Source organism: Scyliorhinus torazame, chromosome 5, assembly GCF_047496885.1.
Source record: "Scyliorhinus torazame isolate Kashiwa2021f chromosome 5, sScyTor2.1, whole genome shotgun sequence".
Lineage (NCBI taxonomy): Eukaryota > Metazoa > Chordata > Chondrichthyes > Carcharhiniformes > Scyliorhinidae > Scyliorhinus > Scyliorhinus torazame.
Genome location: NC_092711.1, coordinates 22,062,490 through 22,084,026, shown reverse-complemented (window position 1 = coordinate 22,084,026; position 21,537 = coordinate 22,062,490).

The following is a 21,537-nucleotide window of genomic DNA, read 5'->3' as shown; positions in this document are numbered from 1 at the left end:
ACAGGGCTCTCCGGCGTCGCCCGCTCGGGTGTAGAGGACTGGGAGCCTTCCCCGTCCTCCCCCGTCCACAGCCCACAGCGGCACGATGAGCGGTCGCTGCTGCTGCCGGCCCCCGGCGATGGTGAAGAGGAGGCGTCCGGGGAGGAAACTTGCACCGGGCGGGACGGGCCCCCAGGGGCTTCGTCTCCGCTCGACCCCGGGTCCTCATGCTCGGGGGGCGACAGCAGCTCAAGGGGCTCGGGGGCCTCGGAGGCCCCCCCGGCCTTGCTTCTCTTCATTGTGTGCCCCGGGCCAGGCGTCAGGGGGATGGGCACCAACACGGGAGAGATGGGGCAGGAGGAGCTCGGTGGGGAGGGAGGGCGGGACGTTTGATAGAACAACACGTTCTGCGGTGGCCTCCAGCGTCTCCACCGCCACGTGTGTCCCGCCCACCGTGAGCCCCCTTTCCAGGGCCCGATGGGCCGCCTGCTCGGCCCGCAGGAAGAACCCGGCCTTGCCGTACATCCGCGAGGCGGCTACGATGGCCGAGGGGCCGACAGCCCCGCCCATCGCACGGGTGCCCGCCTCAATGGTCATGGTAGGGTGGGCATAGCACTTCACCCCCAGCTGCCCCGTGAGCAGGCGGGAGGGCGAGGGCGCCGCGGGGGCAGCGGAGTGACGGGAGGCTGCCGCCCCCACATAATGTCTTGTCCGCCCTGCCCCCGGCAGTGGAGGATGCCCCCGAGGTGCTGGCCAGAGGGTGGGAGGGCAGGAGGCTGGGCCTGCAGCCCTGGATGGTCCCAGTCCCACCTCAGGCAGAGGGGTAGGAGGACAGGAGGCCGGGCTTGCAGCCCTGGATGGTCCCAGTCCCACCTCAGGCAGAGGGGTGGGAGGACAGGAGACTGGGCCTGCAGCCCCGAATGGTCCCACTCCCACCTCAGGCAGAGGGGTGGGAGGACAGGAGGCTGGGCTTGCAGCCCTGGATGGTCCCACTCCCACCTCAGGCAGAGGGGTGGGAGGACAGGAGGCCGGGCCTGCAGCCCTGGATGGTCCCAGTCCCACCTCAGGAAGAGGGGTGGGAGGACAGGAGGCTGGGCCTGCAGCCTGGATGGTCCCAGTCCCACCTCAGGCAGATGGGTGGGAGGACAGGAGGCCGGGCCTGCAGCCCTGGATTGTCCCACTCCCTCCTCAGGCAGAGGGGTGGGGGACAGGAGGCCGGGCCTGCAGCCCTGGATTGTCCCACTCCCTCCTCAGGCAGAGGGGTGGGGGACAGGAGGCCGGGCCTGCAGCCCTGGATGGTCCCACTCCCACCTCAGGCAGAGGGGTGGGAGGACAGGAGACTGGGCCTGCAGCCCTGGATGGTCCCAGTCCCACCTCAGGCAGAGGGGTGGGAGGACAGGAGGCCGGGCCTGCAGCCCTGCATGGCCCCAGTCCCACCTCAGGCAGAGGGGTGGGAGGACAGGAGGCCGGGCCTGCAACCCTCGATGGTCCCACTCCCACCTCAGGTATAGGGGTGGGGGACAGGAGGCCGGGCCTGCAGCCCTGGATGGTCCCACCCACCTCAGGCAGAGGGGTGGGGGACGGGAGGCTGGGCCTGCAGCCTGGATGGTCCCAGTCCCACCTCAGGCAGAAGGGTGGGAGGACAGGAGGCTGGGCCTGCAGCCCTGGATGGTCCCACTCCCACCTCAGGCAGAGGGGAGGGAGGCCAGGAGGTTGGGCCTGCAGCCCCGGATTGTCCCAGTCCCACCTCAGGCAGAGGGGTGGGAGGACAGGAGGCCGGGCCTGCAGCTCTGGATGGTCCCAGTCCCACCTCAGGCAGAGGTCTGGGAGGACAGGAGACTGGGCCTGCAGCCCTGGATGGTCCCACTCCCACCTCAGGCAGAGGGGTGGGAGGACAGGAGTTTGGGCCTGTAGACCTGGATGGTCCCACTCCCACCTCAGGCAGAGGGGTGGGAGGACAGGAGGCCGGGACTGCAGCCCCAGGCGGTCCCACTCCCACCTCAGGCAGAGGGGTGGGAGGACAGGAGGCTCGGCCTGCAGCCCTGGATGGTCACACTCCCACCACAGGCAGAGGGGTGGGAGGACAGGAGGCTGGGCCTGCAGCCCTGGATGGTCACAGTCCCACCTCAGGCAGAGGGGTGGGAGGGCAGGAGGCCGGGCCTGCAGCCCTGGATGGTCACACTCCCACCTCAGGCAGAGGGGTGGGAGACAGGAGGCCGGGCCTGCAGCCCCAGGCGGTCCCACTCCCACCTCAGGCAGAGGGGTGGGAGGACAGGGGGCCGGGCCTGCAGCCCCGAATGGTCCCGCTCCCACGCCAAGCAGAGGGGTGGGAGGACAGGAGACTGGGCCTGCAGCCCTGGATGGTCCCAGTACCACCTCAGGCAGAGGGGTGGGAGGGCAGGAGGCTGGGCCTGCAGTCCAGGATGGTCCCACTCCCACCTCAGGCAGAGGGGTGGGAGGACAGGAGGCCAGGCCTGCAGCCCTGGATGGTCCCAGTCCCACCTCAGGCAGAGGGGTGGGAGGACAGGAGGCTGGGCCTGCAGCCCTGGATGGTCCCAGTCCCACCTCAGGCAGAGGGGTGGGAGGACAGGAGGCTGGGCCTGCAGCCCTGGATGGTCCCACTCCCAACTCAGGCAGAGGGGTGGGAGAACAGGAGGCCGGGCCTGCAGCCCCGAATGGTCCCGCTCCCACGTCAAGCAGAGGGGTGGGAGGACAGGAGGACGGGCCTGCAGCCCTCGATGCTCCCACTCCAACCTCAGGCAGAGAGGTGATCAAACCGTGATCTTTATCAATGATGAGAAGGCGGAGACAGTGGAAGTTTAAACTGGACAGATATTTCACAGCTGGATTCACACAATACAGACAGCAATGTCTCGTAGATTGTGGAAGTGCCACAAATGTTGTCAAATGCAGGACGCGGGGTCCCTCAATGTTTCAATCTTGCTGAGAAACTGTCAGCCCACAGGGACAACATTTCTGTTTAATAGGATTGATGCACAAGTTAAAATAGTTCCATTTCAAAGTTTAAAATAAGCAGTCATTTTTCTGTGCAGCTTTCGGAATCTGTCAGTGGAATTTACTTCACACAGGCAAGTTTAACATGTGTATGGGGAACTGATTAGAGGTTTTGATGGAGATATTCCTGCATTATGGAAAGGTGTGAGATCTATTTCGGGTTGGGAAATGGATCGAGGATCAAAGGAAGCAGTTGTTTTTTAACTACATTAGACTGAGAGCCTTGAAGATTCACAACTTCCATGTGCTGTGAGAAAGGATTGATTAACCAAGGCCTATTATTCAAATACTTCAGACAAGTGACAAAACAACAGTAACAGAGAATATACAAACAGAGACAAGCAGACACCTGTAATCGGAGCTTAAACTTCACGTTTGAACGTGAAGGGCTGAAATAAACAAGAGTCCACCCTGGGATTCGGTGCAATTTAAGTTCTGCTTTTCCAAAAAATAGAAATAACTATCTGCAATGAAAAATTCCTTGGACAGGACAGAGGGATTTTGACTCTGTATTTAAGCCCAGACAGTATTTGTGTTGTGAGTGTTTGATGGGCAGTGTAGATGGAGCTTTACTCTGAAACACTGGAATTTAGTTTAAGGGTGATTTAATCAAAATGCTTCAGAATAATAATTGATATTGTACATCTCGTGTGTGTCTCAGTGACAGCTGTGAAACATGTACAGCACAATCTCATCCTGTTTCTGTGTCTCCTTGTATCTCTCTCTCTCTCTCTCTGAAATTAGCTGGTCCATTTCCTAAATTACCACCTTTCAAAAGGGCTCCATTGCCTGTGAAACAGTTTGTAATACACAAAGGTTATGAAAAGTGCTTTAGAAAAGTCTGTCCCCAAGCTGCTGTGAGGATGTTCAGAGTCAGTGTGTGACTTGGGTCACACACAGGCCAGATACACCTCTCCAACTTAAAGGTGGAGAATGGATCTCGCTCCATTTGAAAGATGTATTGACCCAGTCTGTCTGAGTTTGAGTATCTGTTTTTCTGTACACGTGTGTGTGTGTTGAGGGGGGGGGGAGGGTTATGTGTGGCATTCTTTACGCGGCACTGGAAGTTACACGGTAGCACAGTGGGTAGCACTGCGGCCTCACAGCTCCAGAGTCCCAGGTTCGAATCCCGGCTTGGGTCGCAGTCTGTGCGGAGTCTGCACGTTCTCCCCGTGTCCGCGTGGGTTTCTCCCGGGTGCTCCGCTTTCCCCCCTGACGTCCCGAAGGACGTGCTGTTTGGTGAATTGGACATTATGTATTCACCCTCAGTGTACCCGAACAGGCGCCAGAGTTTGGAGACTAGGGACTTTTCTCAGTAACTTCATTGCAGTGTGTGACTGTGTGCCTGTGTGTGTCTGTGTGTGTGTGTGTGTGTGTGCCTGTGTGTGTGTATGCCTGTGTGTGCGTGTGTGTGTGCCTGTGTGTGTGCCTGTGTGTGTGCCTGTGTGTGTGTATGCCTGTGTGTGTGTGTGCCTGTGTGTGTGTGTGTGTGTGTGTGTGTGTGTGGGTGTGTGTGTGTGTGTGTCTGTGTGTCTCAGTTTGACTTTGTTGAGTACTGATTGAAGATAATGAGATAGAAAGTTTGATAGAAAGTTTGGCAGCATTGTCGGTGTAAACAATAATGACAGAGACAGTGTGAACCCTGAAGAGAGCGCCATACCTGGGCCCACTCCCCTACCCCGTCGCTGTCACCCCACCTAACCTGAACATCTTTAGATACTGTGGGCAATTTGGATTTATCACGGCCAACCCACCTAACCTGCACGTCTTTGGGCGGTGGGAGGAAACCGGAGCACCCGGAGGAAACCCACGCAGACACGGGGAGGACGTCCAGACTCCGCACAGACAGTGACCTAAGCCGGGAATCGAACCTGGGGCCCTGTAGCTGTGAGGCAGCAGTGCTAACCACTGTTCAATCCCGGCTCTGGGTCACTGTCCGTGTGGAGTTTGCACGTTCTCCCCGTGTTAGCCTGGGTCTCACCCCCACAACCCAAAGATGTGCAGGGCAGGTGGATGGGCCGCGCTAAGTTGCCCCTGAATCGGAAAAACTGAACTGGGCTCTGGATTTATTGTAAAAATCTTTTTATTGCCGTTTCCACAATTCTGTGCATTGCGGCTTGTTTACATTTCTCAGAGAGTGAAAAGGCTTTCTCTTACGTTTCTATAGTTACAAACTGTTGCCGTTCAGTTCGGCGTGTCTGCCCCCCCCCCCAAACCCCCTTTCCCTAACCCTTCCCCTCTCTCCCCCGCAGACCCTCCGTGATGCCCTTCCGGGCCAACCTGGTGTGTGACGCCCTGCTCCTTGTTTACCCCCTTACCCCCCCTTTCTTTTCTCCCTCCATCGGTTTCAGCCGTGTTCTTTCAGTGGATTGGGCGGGGGGGGGGGGGGTTCCCCCTCTCCATCCCTCTCGGTGGGGGGGGGGTTCCCCCCACTCCATCTCTCTCGGTGTGGGGGGATTCGCCCTCTCCATCTCTCTCGGTGTGGGGGGATTCCCCCCCTCCATCTCTCTCGGTGTGGGGGGATTCCCCCCCTCCATCTCTCTCGGTGGTGGGGGGGGGGGGGGTTCCCCTCCATCTCTCTCGGTGGGGGGGGGTTCCCCCACTCCATCTCTCTCGGTGGGGGGGTTCCCCCCTCTCCATCTCTCTCGGTGGGGGGGTGTTCCCCCTCTCCATCCCTCTCGGTGGGGGGTCCCCCCTCTCCATCCCTCTCGGTGGGGGGGGTTCCCCCCACTCCACAACTCTCGGTGGGGGGGATTCCCCCCTCCATCTCTCTCGGTGTGGGGGGATTCGCCCTCTCCATCTCTCTCGGTGTGGGAGGATTCCCCCCCTCCATCTCTCTCGGTGGTGGGGGGATTTCCCCTCTCCATCTCTCTCGGTGGGGGGGGGGTTCCCCCACTCCATCTCTCTCGGTGGGGTGGGGGTTCCCCCCTCTCCATCCCTCTCGGTGGGGGGTCCCCCCTCTCCATCACTCTCGGTGGGGAGGTGGCTGTTCCCCCCTCTCCATCTCTCTCATAGAACATTACAACGCAGTACAGGCCCTTCGGCCCTCGATGTTGCGCCGACCTGTGAAACCACTCTAAAGCCCATCTACACTATTCCCTTATCGTCCATATGTCTATCCAATGACCATTTGAATGCCCTTAGTGTTGGCGAGTCCACTACTGTTGCAGGCAGAGTATTCCACGCCCTTACTACTCTCTGAGTAAAGAACGTACCTCTGACATCTGTCTTATATCTATCTCCCCTCAATTTAAAGCTATGTCCCCTCGTGCTAGACATCACCATCTGAGGAAAAAGGCTCTCACTGTCCACCCTATCCAATCCTCTGATCATCTTGTATGCCTCAATTAAGTCAACTCTTAACCTTCTTCTCTCTAACGAAAACAGCCTCAAGTCCCTCAGCCTTTCCTCATAAGATCTTCCCTCCATAACCAGGCAACATTCTGGTAAATCTCCTCTGCACCCTTTCCAATGCTTCCACATCCTTCCTATAATGCGGCGACCAGAATTGCACGCAATACTCCAAATGCGGCCGCACCAGAGTTTTGTACAGCTGCAACATGACCTCATGGCTCCGAAATTCAGACACTCTACCAATAAAAGCTAACACACCGTACACCTTCTTAACAACCCTCTCAACCTGAGTGGCATCTTTTAGGGATCTATGTACATGGACACCGAGATCTCTCTGCTCATCCACACTGCCAAGAATCTTACCATTAGCCCAGTACGCTGTCTTCCTGTTATTCCTTCCTAAATGAATCACCTCACATTTTTCTGCATCAAACTCCATTTGCCACCTCTCAGCCCAGCGCTGCAGCTTATCTATGTCCCTCTGTAACTTGTAACATCCTTCCGCACTGTCCACAACTCCACCGACTTTAGTGTCAGCTGCAAATTTACTCACCCATCCTTCTGCGCCCTCCTCCAGGTCATTTATAAAAATGACAAACAGCAGTGGCCCCAATACAGATCCTTGTGGTACACCACTAGTAACTGGACTCCAGTCTGAACACTTCCCATCAACCACCACCCTTTGTCTTCTTCCAGCTAGCCAATTTCTGATCCAAACTGCTAAATCTTCCTGAATCCCATGCTTCCATATTTTCTGCAGTAGCCTACCGTGGGGAACCTTGTCAAACGCGTTACTGAAATCCATATACACCACATCAACTGCTTTACCCTCATCCACCTGTTTCTCACCTTCTCCCTCTTTAGGTCCTTCCTAGCTAACTTGTAACTCTCGAGCGCCCTTACTGAACCTTCATGTCTCATCTTTACATAAGCCTCCCTCCTTCTTCCTCTAGACAAGTGTTTCAACTGCCTTAGTAAACCACGGTTCCCTTGCTCGACCACTTCCTCCCTGCCTGACAGGTACATACTTATCAAGGACACGCAGTAGCTGTTCTTTGAACAAGCTCCACATTTCCATTGTGCCCATCCCCTGCAGTTTTCCTCTCCGTCTCGGTGGGGGTGGGGGGGGGGGGAAGGGTCCCCCCTCTCCATCTCTCTCGGTGGGTGGGGTATTCCCGCCTCTCCATCTCTCTCGGTGGGGGAGTCCCCCCTCTCCATCTCTCTCTTTGGTGGTGTCCCCCCTCTCCATCTCTCTCGGTGGGGGCAAAGTTCCCCCCTCTCCATCTCTCTCGGTGGAGGGAGGACCCCCTCTCCATCTCTCTCGGCGGGGGGGGGGGGGGTCCACCCTCTCCATCTCTCTCGGTGGAGGGGGAGTTCCCCCTCTCCATCTCTCTCGGTGGGTGTGGGGGTTCCCGCCTCTCCATCTCTCTCGGTGGGGGGGTCCCCCTCTCAATCTCTCTCGCTGGGGGAGTCCCCCCTCTCCATCTCTCTCGGTGGGGGGTCCCCCCTCTCCATCTCTCTCGGTGGTGGGGGGTCGCCCTCTCCTTCTCTCTCAGCGGGGGGGGGTCCACCCTCTCCATCTCTCTCGGTGGAGGGGGAGTTCTCCCCTCTCCATCTCTCTCGGTGGGGGCAGGGCTCCCCTCTCTCCATCTCTCTCGGTGGGGGCAAAGTTCCCCCCTCTCCATCTCTCTCGGTGGAGGGGGGACCCCCTCTCCATCTCTCTCGGCGGGGGGGGGGGGGTCGGTCAACCCTCTCCATCTCTCTCGGTGGAGGGGGAGTTCCCCCCTCTCCATCTCTCTCCGTGGGTGTGGGGGTTCCCGCCTCTCCATCACTCTCGGTGGGGGGTTCCCCCCTCTCCATCTCTCTCGGTGGGGGGTCCCCCTCTCCATCTCTCTCGGTGGTGGGGGGGGGTCGCCCTCTCCTTCTCTCTCAGCGGGGGGGGGGGGGGTCCACCCTCTCCATCTCTCTCGGTGGAGGGGGAGTTCTCCCCTCTCCATCTCTCTCGGTGGGGGAGGGGGTTCCCCTTCTCCATCTCTCTCGGTGGGGGGAGGCTGTTCTCCCCTCTCCATCTCTCTCGGTCTCTTTGTCTCTCCGTCTCTCTCTGGGACTCTGCCAAAACAAAATCCACAACCAGCAGTCGGCCATTAGTATGTCAGTTCACAATGGCCATTGTATGTCAGTTCACGGTGGCCATTTTATGTCGGTTCAGGGGAGCCATTTTATGTCAGTTCACAATAGCCATTTTATGTCAGTTAACAATGGACAGTTCATGTCAGGTCGCAATGGCTATTTTGTGTCAGTTCACAATGGACAGTTAATGTCAGTTCACGGGGGCCATTTTGTGTCAGGTCGCAATGGCCATTGTATGTCAGTTCAGAATGGCCATTTTATGTCAGTTCACGGTAGCCATTGTATGTCAGTTCACATTGGCCATTTATGTCAGTTCACAATGGCCATTTTATGTCAGTTCACATTGGCCATTTTATGTCAGTTCACGGGGGCCATTTTATTTCAGTTCACGGTGGCCATTGTATGTCAGTTCACATTGGCCATTTTATGTCAGTTCACAGTGGCCATTTTATGTCAGTTCACAATGGCCATTTTATGTCATTTCACAATGCCCATTTTATGTCAGTTCACAATGGCCATTTTATGTCAGTTCACGGTGGCCATTGTATGTCAGTTCACAATGGCCATTTTATGTCAATTTGCAATGGACATTTTTTGTCAGTTCACAATGGCCATGTTATTTCAGTTTGCAATGGCCATTTTATCTCAGTTGCGGTGGCCAGTTCATGTCGGTTCACGGGGGCCATTTTATGTCAGTTCACGGTGGCCATTTTATGTCAGTTCATGGGAACCATTTTATGTCAGTTCATGGTGGCCATTGTATGTCAGTTCACAATGGCCATTGTATGTCAGTTCATAATGGCCATTTTATGTCAGTTTGCAATGGCCATTTTTTCTCAGTTGACGGTGGCCATTTTGTGTCAGTTCACGGTGGCCATTGTATGTCAGTTTACAATAGCCATTGCATGTCAGTTCACAATGGCCATTTTGTGTCAGTTTGCAATGGCCATTTTATCTCAGTTGCGGTGGCCAGTTCATGTCGGTTCACGGGGACCATTTTATGTCAGTTCACGGTGGCCATTTTATATCAGTTCACGGGGGCCATTTATGTCAGTTCATGGTGGCTATTGTATGTCAGTTCACAATGGCCATTTTATGTCAGTTCACGGTGGCCATTTTATCTCAGTTCACAGTGGCCATTTTATGTCAGTTCACGGGGGCCATTTTATTCAGTCGATGGGTGCCATTTTATGTCAGTACACGGTGGCCATTTTATGTCAGTTCACGGTGGTCATTTTATGTCGGTTGACGGGGGCCTTTTTATGTCTGCTCCCAATGGCCATTTTATGTCAGTTCACGGTGGCCATTGTATGTCAGTTCACGGCAGCCATTTTATGTCAGTTCACGGTGTCCACTGTATGTCAGTTCACAATGGCCATTTTATGTCAGTTCACAATGACCATTTTATGTCAGTTCACGGTGGCCATTGTATGTCAGTTCACAATGGCCATTTTATGTCAATTTGCAATGGCCATTTTATGTCAGTTCACGGTGGCCATTGTATGTCCGTTCACAATGGCCGTTTTATATCAGTTTGCAATGGCCATTTTATGTCAGTTCACGGTGGCCATTGTATGTCCGTTCACAATGGTTTTTTTATGTCAGTTTGCAATGGCCATTTTATCTCAGTTGTGGTGGCCAGTTCATGTCAGTTCACGGGGGCCATTTTATGTCAGTTCACGGTGGCCAGTTCATGTCAGTTCACGGGGGCCATTTTATGTCAGTTCACGGTGGCCATTTTATGTCAGTTCACGGGGACCATTTTATGTCAGTTCATGGTGGCTATTGTATGTCAGTTCACAATGGCCATTTTATTTCAGTTCACGGTGGCCATTTTATCTCAGTTCAAAGTGGCCATTTTATGTCAGTTCACGGGGGCCTTTTTATGTCAGGTCGCAATGGCCTTTTTATGTCAGTTCACAATGGCCATTTTATGTCAGTTCATGGTAGCCATTGTATGTCAGTTCACAATGGCCATTGTATGTCAGTTCACAATGGCCATTTTATGTCAGTTTGCCGTGACCATTTTTCTTCAGTTGACGGTGGCCATTTTATGTCAGTTCACAGTTGCCATTTTATGTCAGTTCACGGGGTCCATTTTAAGACAGTTCAAAATGGCCATTTTATGTCAGTTCACAATGGCCATTTTATGTCAGTTCACGGTGGCCATTGTGAGTCGGTTCACAATGGCCATTTTATGTCAGTCACAATGGCCATTTTATCTCAGTTGCGGTGGCCAGTTCATGTCGGTTCACGGAGGCCATTTTATGTCAGTTCACGGTGGCCATTTTATGTCAGTTCAAGGAGGCCATTTTATTCAGTCAATGGGGGCCATTTTATGTCAGTTTACGGTGGCCATTTTATGTCAGTTCACGGTGGTCATTTTATGTCGGTTCATGGCGGCAATCTTATGTCAGGTCACGGTGGCTATTCTATGTTAGCTCATGGCGGCCATTTTATGTCAGTTCACGGGGCCATTTTATGTCAGTTCACGATGGACGTTTTATATCAGTTCATGGGGGCCTTTTTAGGCCCGGTCGCAATGGCCATTTTATGTCAGTTCACGGGGGCCATTGTATATCAGTTCACAATGGCCATTTTATGTCAGTTTGCAATGGCCATTTTATCTCAGTTGCGGTGGCCAGTATATGTCGGTTCACGGGGGCCATTTTATGTCAGTTCACGGTGGCCATTTTATGTCAGTTCACGGGGGCCATTTTATGCCAGTCCATGGTGGCCATTTATATGTCAGTTCACAATGGCCATTGTATGTCAGTTCACAATCGCTATTTTGTGTCAGTTCACGGTGGCCATTGTATGTCAGTTTACAATGGCCATTTTATGTCAGTTTGCAATGGCCATTTTATCTCAGTTGCGGTGGCCAGTACATGTCGGTTCACGGGGGCCATTTTATGTCAGTTCACGGTGGCCATTTTATGTCAGTTCACGGGCGCCATTTTATGTCAGTTCATGGTGGCCATTGTATGTCAGTTCACAATGGCCATTGCATGTCAGTTCACAATGGCCATTGTATGTCAGTTTACAATGGCCATTGCATGTCAGTTCACAATGGCCATTTTATGTCAGTATGCAATGGCCATTTTATCTCAGTTGCAGTGGCCAGTTCATGTCGGTTCACGGGGGCCATTTTATGTCAGTTCACGGTGGCCATTTTATGTCAGTTCACGGGGGCCATTTTATGTCAGTTCATGGTGCCCATTTTATGTCAGTTCACGGTGGCCATTTTATCTCAGTTCACAGTGGCCATTTTTGTCAGTTCACGGGGGCCATTTTATTCAGTCGATGGGGGCCATTTAATGTCAGTACACGGTGGCCATTTTATGTCGGTTCACGGTGGTCATTTTATGTCGTTTGACGGGAGCCATTTTATGTCAGCTCGCAATGGCCATTTTATGTCAGTTCACGGTGGCCATTGTATGTCAGTTCATGGCGGCCATTTTATGTCAGTTCACGGGGCCGTTTCATGTCAGTTCACGATGGACATTTTATATCAGTTCACGTGGGCCATTGTATATCAGTTCACGGCAGCCATTTTATGTCAGTTCACAGTGGCCACTGTATGTCAGTTCACAATGGCCATTTTATGTCAGGTCGCAATGGCCATTTTATCTCAGTTCACGGTGGCCATAGTATGTCAGTTCACAATGGCCATTTTATGTCAGTTTGCAATGGCCATTTTATCTCAGTTGCGGTGGCCAGTTCATGTCGGTTCACGGGGGACATTTTATGTCAGTTCACGGTAGCCATTTTATGTCAGTTCACGGGGGCCATTTTATGTCAGTTCACGGGGGCCATTTTATGTCAGTTCACGGGTGCCTTTTTATGTCAGGTCGCAATGGCCATTTTATGTCAGTTCACGGCGGCCATTGTATATCAGTTCACAGTGGCCATTTTATTTCAGTTCACAGTGGCCATTTTATGTCAGTTCACAATGGCCATTTTATGTCAGTACAAGGGGGCCATTGTATGTCAGTTCAGAATGGACAGTTTATATCAGTTCACGGGGGCCTTTTTATGTCAGATCGCAATGGCCATTTTATGTCAGTTCACAATGGCCATTTTATGTCTGCTCACATTGGCCATTTTATGTCAGTTCAAGGGGGCCATTGTATGTCAGTTCACAATGGACAGTTTATGTCAGTTCACGGGGGCCTTTTTATGTCAGGTCGCAATGGCCATTTTATGTCAGTTCACGGCGGCCATTGTGTATCAGTTCACAGTGGCCATTTTATTTCAGTTCTCAGTGGCCATTTTATGTCAGTTCACAATGGCCATTTTATGTCAGTTCATGGGGGCCATTGTATGTCAGTTCAGAATGGACAGTTTATATCAGTTCACGGGGGCCTTTTTATGTCAGGTCGCAATGGCCATTTTATGTCAGTTCACAATGGCCATTTTATGTCTGCTCACAATGGCCATTTTATGTCAGTTCAAGGGGGTCATTGTATGTCAGTTCACAATGGACAGTTTATGTCAGTTCACGGGGGCTGTTTTATGTCAGGTCGCAATTGCCATTTTATGTCAGTTCACGGGGGCCATTGTTTGTCAGTTCACAATGGCCATTGTATGTCAGTTCACAATGGCCATTTTTTGTCAGTTCACAGTGACCATTTTATGCCAGTTCACGGCAGCCATTGTATATCAGTTCACAGTGGCCATTTCATGTCAGTTCACAATGGCCGTTTTATGTCAGTTCACGGTGGCCATTGTATATCTGTTCACAATGCCATTTTATGTCAGTTCACGGGGTCCATTTTATGTCAGTACACGGTGGCCATTTTATGTCTGTTCACAATGGTCATTTTAAGTCAGTTCACGGTGGCCATTGTATGTCAGTTCACAGTGGACATTTTATGTCAGTTCACGGTGGCCATTGTATGTCAGTTCACGGTGGTCATTTTATGTCTGTTCACAATGGCCATTTTATGTCAGTTCATGGTGGCCATTGTATGTCAGTTCACAATGGCCATTGTATGTCAGTTCACAGTGGACATTTTATGTCAGTTCATGGTGGCCATTGCATGTCAGTTCACAATGGCCATTGTATGTCAGTTCGCAATGGCCATTTTATGTCAGTTCACAATGACCATTTTATGTCAGTTCATGGTGGCCATTGTATGTCAGTTCACAATGGCCACTGTATGTCAGTTCACAATGGCCATTGTATGTCAGTTCACAATGGCCATGTTATGTCAGTTAGCAATGGCCATTTTATCTCAGTTGCGGTGGCCAGTTCATGTCGGTTCACGGGGGCCATTTTATGTCAGTTCACGGAGGCCATTTTATGTCAGTTCACGGGGGCCATTTTATGTCAGTTCATGGTGGCCATTTTATCTCAGTTCACGGTAGCCATTTTATGTCAGTTCACGGGGGCCATTTTATTCAGTCGAAGGGGCCATTTTATGTCAGTACACGGTGGCCATTTTATGTCAGTTCATGGTGGTCATTTTATGTCGGTTGAAGGGGGCCGTTTTATGTCAGCTCGCAATGGCCATTTTATGTCAGTTCACGGTGGCCATTGTATGTCCGTTCACGGGGGCCGTTTTATGTCAGCTCGCAATTGCCATTTTATGTCAGTTCACGGTGGCCATTTTATGTCAGTTCACGTGGGCCATTTTATTCAGTCGAAGGGGCCATTTAATGTCAGTTCATGGCAGCCATTTTATGTCAGTTCACGGTGGTCATTTTATATTGGTTGAAGGGGGTCATTTTATGTCCGCTCGCAATGGCCATTTTATGTCAGTTCACGGTGGCCATGTTATGTCCGTTCACGTTGGCCATTTTATGTCAGTTCACGGCAGCCATTTTATGTCAGTTCACGGTGCCATTTTATGTCAGTTCACAATGGACAGTTTATGTCAGTTCAGAGCCATCCCACAGCCAGCACTGCCTGTGCTCCACCGACACAGCCATCACTGTCAGTGCTCCCCCCACACAGCCAGCACTGTCAGTGCTCCCCCCACACAGCCAGCACTGTCAGTGCTCCCCCCACACAGCGAGCACTGTCAGTGCTCCACCGACACAGCCATCACTGTCAGTGCTCCCCCCCACACAGCCAGCACTGTCTGTGCACCCAACACACAGCCAGCACTGTCAGTGCTCCCCCACACAGCCAGCACTGTCAGTGATCCCAACACACAGCCAGCACTGTCAGTGCTTCCCCACACAGCCAGAACTGTCAGTGCTCCCCCACACAGCCAGCACTGTCAGTGCTCCCCCTACACAGCCAGCACTGTCAGTGCCTCGTCACAACAGCCAGCACTGTCAGTGCTCCCACCACACAGCCAGCACTGTCAGTGATCCCCCCACACAGCGAGCACTGTCAGTGCTCCACCGACACAGCCATCACTGTCAGTGCTCCCCCCACACAGCCAGCACTGTCAGTGCTCCCCCACACAGCCAGCACTGTCAGTGCCTCGTCACAACAGCCAGCAATGTCAGTGCTCCCACCACACAGCCAGCACTGTCAGTGCTCCCCCACACACAGCCAGCACTGTCAGTGCTCCCCCCACACAGCCAGCACTGTCAGTGCTCCCCCCCACACAGCCAGCACTGTCAGTGCTCCCCCGCACACAGCCAGCACTGTTAGTGCTCCCCCACACAGCCAGCACTGTCAGTGCTCCCCACACAGCCAGCACTGTCAGTGCTCCCCCCACACAGCCAGCACTGTCAGTGCTCCCCAACACAGCCAGCACTGCCAGTGCTCCCACCACACAGCCAGCACTGTCAGTGCTCCCACCACACAGCGAGCACTGTCAGTGCTCCCACCACACAGCCAGCACTGTCAGTGCTCCCACCACACAGCCAGCACTGTCAGTGCTCCCACCAAACAGCGAGCACTGTCAGTGCTCCCACCACACAGCCAGCACTGACAGGGCTTCCCCCACACAGCCTGCACTGTCAGTGCTCCCCCAAACAGCCAGCACTGTCAGTGCTCCCCCACACAGCCAGCACTGTCAGTGCTCCCACCACACAGCGAGCACTGTCAGTGCTCCCACCACACAGCCAGCACTGACAGGGCTTCCCCCACACAGCCAGCACTGTCAGTGCTTCCCCACACATAGCCAGCACTGTCAGTGCTCCCCCACACTTCCAGCACTGTCAGTGCTCCCACCACATAGCCAGCACTGTCAGTGCTCCCCCACACAGCCATCACTGTCAGTGTTCCCCCACACAGCCAGCACTGTCAGTGCTCCCACCACATAGCCAGCACTGTCAGTACTCCCCCACACAGCCAGCACTGTCAGTGCTCCCCCACATAGCCAGCACTGTCAGTGCTCCCCCACATAGCCAGCACTGTCAGTGCTCCCCCACACAGCCAGCAATGCCAGTGATCCCACCACACAGCCAGCACAGTCAGTGCTCCCCCACACAGCCAGCACTGTCAGTGCTCCCCACACAGCCAGCACTAACAGTGCTCCCACCACACAGCCAGCACTGTCAGTGCTCCCACCACACAGCCAGCACTGTCAGTGCTCGCCCACAGCCAGCACTGTCAGTGCTCCCCACACAGCCAGCACTGTCAGTTCTCTCACCACACAGCCAGCACTGTCAGTTCTCCCACCACACAGACAGCACTGTCAGTGCTCCCCCCACACAGCCAGCACTGTCAGTGCTCCCACCACACAGCCAGCACTGTCAGTGCTCCCCCACACAGCCAGCACTGTCAGTGCTCCCACCACACAGCCAGCACTGTCAGTGCTCCCTCCACACAGCCAGCACTGTCTGTGCTCCCCCCACACAGCCAGCACTGTCAGTGCTCCCCCCACACAGCCAGCACTGTCAGTGCTCCCCCCCCACACAGCCAGCACTGTCAGTGCTCCCCCGCACACAGCCAGCACTGTCAGTGCTCCCCCACACAGCCAGCACTGTCAGTGCTCCCCACACAGCCAGCACTGTCAGTGCTCCCCCCACACAGCCAGCACTGTCAGTGCTCCCCCACACAGCCAGCACTGCCAGTGCTCCCACCACACAGCCAGCACTGTCAGTGCTCCCACCACACAGCCAGCACTGTCAGTGCTCCCACCACACAGCCAGCACTGTCAGTGCTCCCACCACACAGCCAGCACTGTCAGTGCTCCCACCAAACAGCGAGCACTGTCAGTGCTCCCACCACACAGCCAGCACTGACAGGGCTTCCCCCACACAGCCTGCACTGTCAGTGCTCCCCCAAACAGCCAGCACTGTCAGTGCTCCCCCACACAGCCAGCACTGTCAGTGCTCCCACCACACAGCGAGCACTGTCAGTGCTCCCACCACACAGCCAGCACTGACAGGGCTTCCCCCACACAGCCAGCACTGTCAGTGCTTCCCCACACATAGCCAGCACTGTCAGTGCTCCCCCACACTTCCAGCACTGTCAGTGCTCCCACCACATAGCCAGCACTGTCAGTGCTCCCCCACACAGCCATCACTGTCAGTGTTCCCCCACACAGCCAGCACTGTCAGTGCTCCCACCACATAGCCAGCACTGTCAGTACTCCCCCACACAGCCAGCACTGTCAGTGCTCCCCCACATAGCCAGCACTGTCAGTGCTCCCCCACATAGCCAGCACTGTCAGTGCTCCCCCACACAGCCAGCAATGCCAGTGATCCCACCACACAGCCAGCACAGTCAGTGCTCCCCCACACAGCCAGCACTGTCAGTGCTCCCCACACAGCCAGCACTAACAGTGCTCCCACCACACAGCCAGCACTGTCAGTGCTTCCACCACACAGCCAGCACTGTCAGTGCTCGCCCACAGCCAGCACTGTCAGTGCTCCCCACACAGCCAGCACTGTCAGTTCTCTCACCACACAGCCAGCACTGTCAGTTCTCCCACCACACAGACAGCACTGTCAGTGCTCCCCCCACACAGCCAGCACTGTCAGTGCTCCCACCACACAGCCAGCACTGTCAGTGCTCCCCCACACAGCCAGCACTGTCAGTGCTCCCACCACACAGCCAGCACTGTCAGTGCTCCCTCCACACAGCCAGCACTGTCAGTGCTCCCCCACACAGCCAGCACTGTCAGTGTTCCCCCCACACAGCCAGCACTGTCAGTGCTCCCCCCACAGCCAGCACTGTCAGTTCTCCCCCACACAGCCAGCACTGACAGTGCTCTCACCACACAGCCAGCACTGTCAGTGCTCCCCACACAGCCAGCACCGTCAGTGCTCCCCCACACAGCCAGCACTGTCAGTGCTCCCCCACACAGCCAGCACTGTCAGAGCTCCCCCACACAGCCAGCACTGTCAGCGCTCCCACCACACAGCCAGCACTGTCAGTGCTCCCACCACACAGCCAGCACTGTCAGTGCTCCCCACACAGCCAGCACTGTCAGTGCTCCCCCCACACAGCCAGCACTGCCAGTGCTCCCCACACAGCCAGCACTGTTAGTGCTCCCCCCACACAGCCATCACTGTCAGTGTTCCCCCACACAGCCAGCACTGTCAGTGCTCCCACCACATAGCCAGCACTGTCAGTACTCCCCCACACAGCCAGCACTGTCAGTGCTCCCCCACATAGCCAGCACTGTCAGTGCTCCCCCCACACAGCCAGCACTGTCAGTGCTCCCACCACACAGCCAGCACTGTCAGTGCTCTCCCACACAGCCAGCACTGTCAGTGCTCCCACCCCACAGCCAGCACTGTCAGTGCTCACCCCACACAGCCAGCACTGTGAGTGCTCCCCACACAGCCAGCACTGTCAGTGCTACCCGCACACAACCAGCACTGTCAGTGCTCCCCCACAGCCAGCACTGTCAGTGCTCCCCACACACAGCCAGCACTGTCAGTGCTCCCACCACACAGCCAGTACTGTCAGTGCTCACCCAACACAGCCAGCACTGTCAGTGCTCCCAACACACAGCCAGCACTGTCAGTGCTCCCCCACACAGCCAGCACTGTCAGTGCTCCCCCACACAGCCAGCACTGTCAGTGCTCCCCCACACAGCCAGCACTGTCAGTCCCCCCACCACACAGCCAGCACTGTCAGTGCTCCCCCACACAGCCAGCACTGTCAGTGCTCCCACCACACAGCCAGCACTGTCAGTGCTCCCCCACAGAGCCAGCACTGTCGTTGGTCCCCCCACACAGCCAGCACTGTCAGTGCTCCCCCACACAGCCAGCACTGTCAGTGCTCCCCCACACAGCCAGCACTGTCAGTGTTCCCCCCACACAGCCAGCAATGCCAGTGCTCCCACCACACCGCCAGCACAGTCAGTGCTTCCCCCCCCACAGCCAGCAATGTCAGTGCTCCCCCACACAGCCAGCACTGTCAGTGCTCCACCACACAGCCAGCACCGTCAGTGCTCCCCACACAGCCAGCACTGTCAGTGCTCCCGCCACACAGCCAGCACTGTCAGTGCTCCCACCACACAGCCAGCACTGTCAGTGCTCCCACCACACGGCCAGCACTGTCAGTGCTCCCTCCACACAGCCAGCACTGTCAGTGCTCCCCCCACACAGCCAGCACTGTCAGTGTTCCCCCCACACAGCCAGCACTGTCAGTGCTCCCCCGCACAGCCAGCACTGTCAGTGCTCCCACCACACAGCCAGCACTGTCAGAGCTCCCCCACACAGCCAGCACTGTCAGTGGTCCCCCCACACAGCCAGCACTGTCAGTGCTCCCCACACAGCCAGCACTGTCACTGCTCCCCCACACATCCAGCACTGTCAGTGCTCCCACCACACAGCCAGCACTGTCAGTGTTCCCCCCACACAGCCAGCAATGCCAGTGCTCCCACCACACCGCCAGCACAGTCAGTGCTCCCCCCACAGCCAGCAATGACAGTGCTCCCCCCACACAGCCAGCACTGTCAGTGCTCCACCACACAGCCAGCACTGTCAGTGCTCCCCACACAGCCAGCACTGGCAGTGCTCCCCCCACACAGCCAGCACTGCCAGTGCTCCCACCACACTGCCAGCACTGTCAGTGCTCCCACCACACAGCCAGCACTGTCAGTGCTCCCTCCACACAGCCAGCACTGTCAGTGCTCCCCCCACACAGCCAGCACTGTCAGTGCTCCCACCACACAGCCAGCACTGTCAGTGCTCTCCCACACAGCCAGCACTGTCAGTGCTCCCACCCCACAGCCAACACTGTCAGTGCTCACCCCACACAGCCAGCACTGTGAGTGCTCCCCACACAGCCAGCACTGTCAGTGCTCCCCGCACACAGCCAGCACTGTCAGTGCTCCCCCCACAGCCAGCACTGTCAGTGCTCCCCCCACACAGCCAGCACTGTCAGTGCTCCCACCACACAGCCAGTACTGTCAGTGCTCACCCCACACAGCCAGCACTGTCAGTGCTCCCAACACACAGCCAGCACTGTCAATGCTCCCCCCACACAGCCAGCACTGTCAGTGCTCCCCACACAGCCAGCACTGTCAGTGCTCCCCCCACACAGCCAGCACTGTCAGTCCTCCCACCACACAGCCAGCACTGTCAGTGCTCCCCCACACAGCCAGCACTGTCAGTGCTCCGCCCACACAACCAGCACTGTGAGTGCTCCCCCGCACAGCCAGCACTGTCAGCGCTCCCACCACACAGCCAGCACTGTCAGTGCTCCCCCACACAGCCAGCACTGTCAGTGGTCCCCACACAGCCAGCACTGTCAGTGCCCCCCCCATACAGCCAGCACTGTCAGTGCTCCACCACACATCCAGCACAGTCAGTGCTCCCACCACACAGCCAGCACTGTCAGTGTTCCCCCCACACAGCCAGCAATGCCAGTGCTCCCACCACACCGCCAGCACAGTCAGTGCTCCCACCACACAGCCAGCACTGTCAGTGCTCCCACCACACAGCCAGCACTGTCAGTGCTCCCTCCACACAGCCAGCACTGTCAGTGCTCCCCCCACACAGCCAGCACTGTCAGTGTTCCCCCCACACAGCCAGCACTGTCAGTGCTCCCCACACAGCCAGCACTGTCAGTGCTCCCCACACAGCCAGCACTGTCAGTGCTCCCCCACACAGCCAGCACTGTCAGAGCTCCCCCACACAGCCAGCACTGTCAGTCCTCCCACCACACAGCCAGCACTGTCAGTGCTCCCCCACACAGCCAGCACTATCAGTGCTCCCCCCACACAACCAGCACTGTGAGTGCTCCCCCACACAGCCAGCACTGTCAGTGCTCCCACCACACAGCCAGCACTGTCAGTGCTCCCCCACACAGTCAGCACTGTCAGTGGTCCCCCCACACAGCCAGCACTGTCAGTGCTCCCCCACACAGCCAGCACTGTCAGTTCTCCCCCACACATCCAGCACTGTCAGTGCTCCCACCACACAGCCAGCACTGTCAGTGTTCCCCCCACACAGCCAGCAATGCCAGTGCTCCCACCACACCGCCAGCACAGTCAGTGCTCCCCCCACAGCCAGCAATGTCAGTGCTCCCCCACACAGCCAGCACTGTCAGTGCTCCACCACACAGCCAGCACTGTCAGTGCTCCCCACACAGCCAGCACTGTCAGTGCTCCCCCCACACAGCCAGCACTGTCAGTGCTCCCACCACACAGCCAGCACTGTCAGTGCTCCCACCACACAGCCAGCACTGTCAGTGCTCCCCCCACACAGCCAGCACTGCCAGTGCTCCCCCCACACAGCCAGCACTGTCAGTGTTCCCCCCACACAGCCAGCACTGTCAGTGCTCCCACACAGCCAGCACTGTCAGTGCTCCCCCACACAGCCAGCACTGTCAGAGCTCCCCCACACAGCCAGCACTGTCAGTGCTCCCACCACACAGCCAGCACTGTCAGTGCTCCCCCACACAGCCAGCACTGTCAGTGCCCCCCCCACACAGCCAGCACTGTCAGTGCTCCCCCACACATCCAGCACTGTCAGTGCTCCCACCACACAGCCAGCACTGTCAGTGTTCCCCCCACACAGCCAGCAATGCCAGTGCTCCCACCACACCGCCAGCACAGTCAGTGCTCCCCCCCACAGCCAGCAATGTCAGTGCTCCCCCACACAGCCAGCACTGTCAGTGCTCCACCACACAGCCAGCACTGTCAGTGCTCCCCACACAGCCAGCACTGTCAGTGCTCCCCCACACAGCCA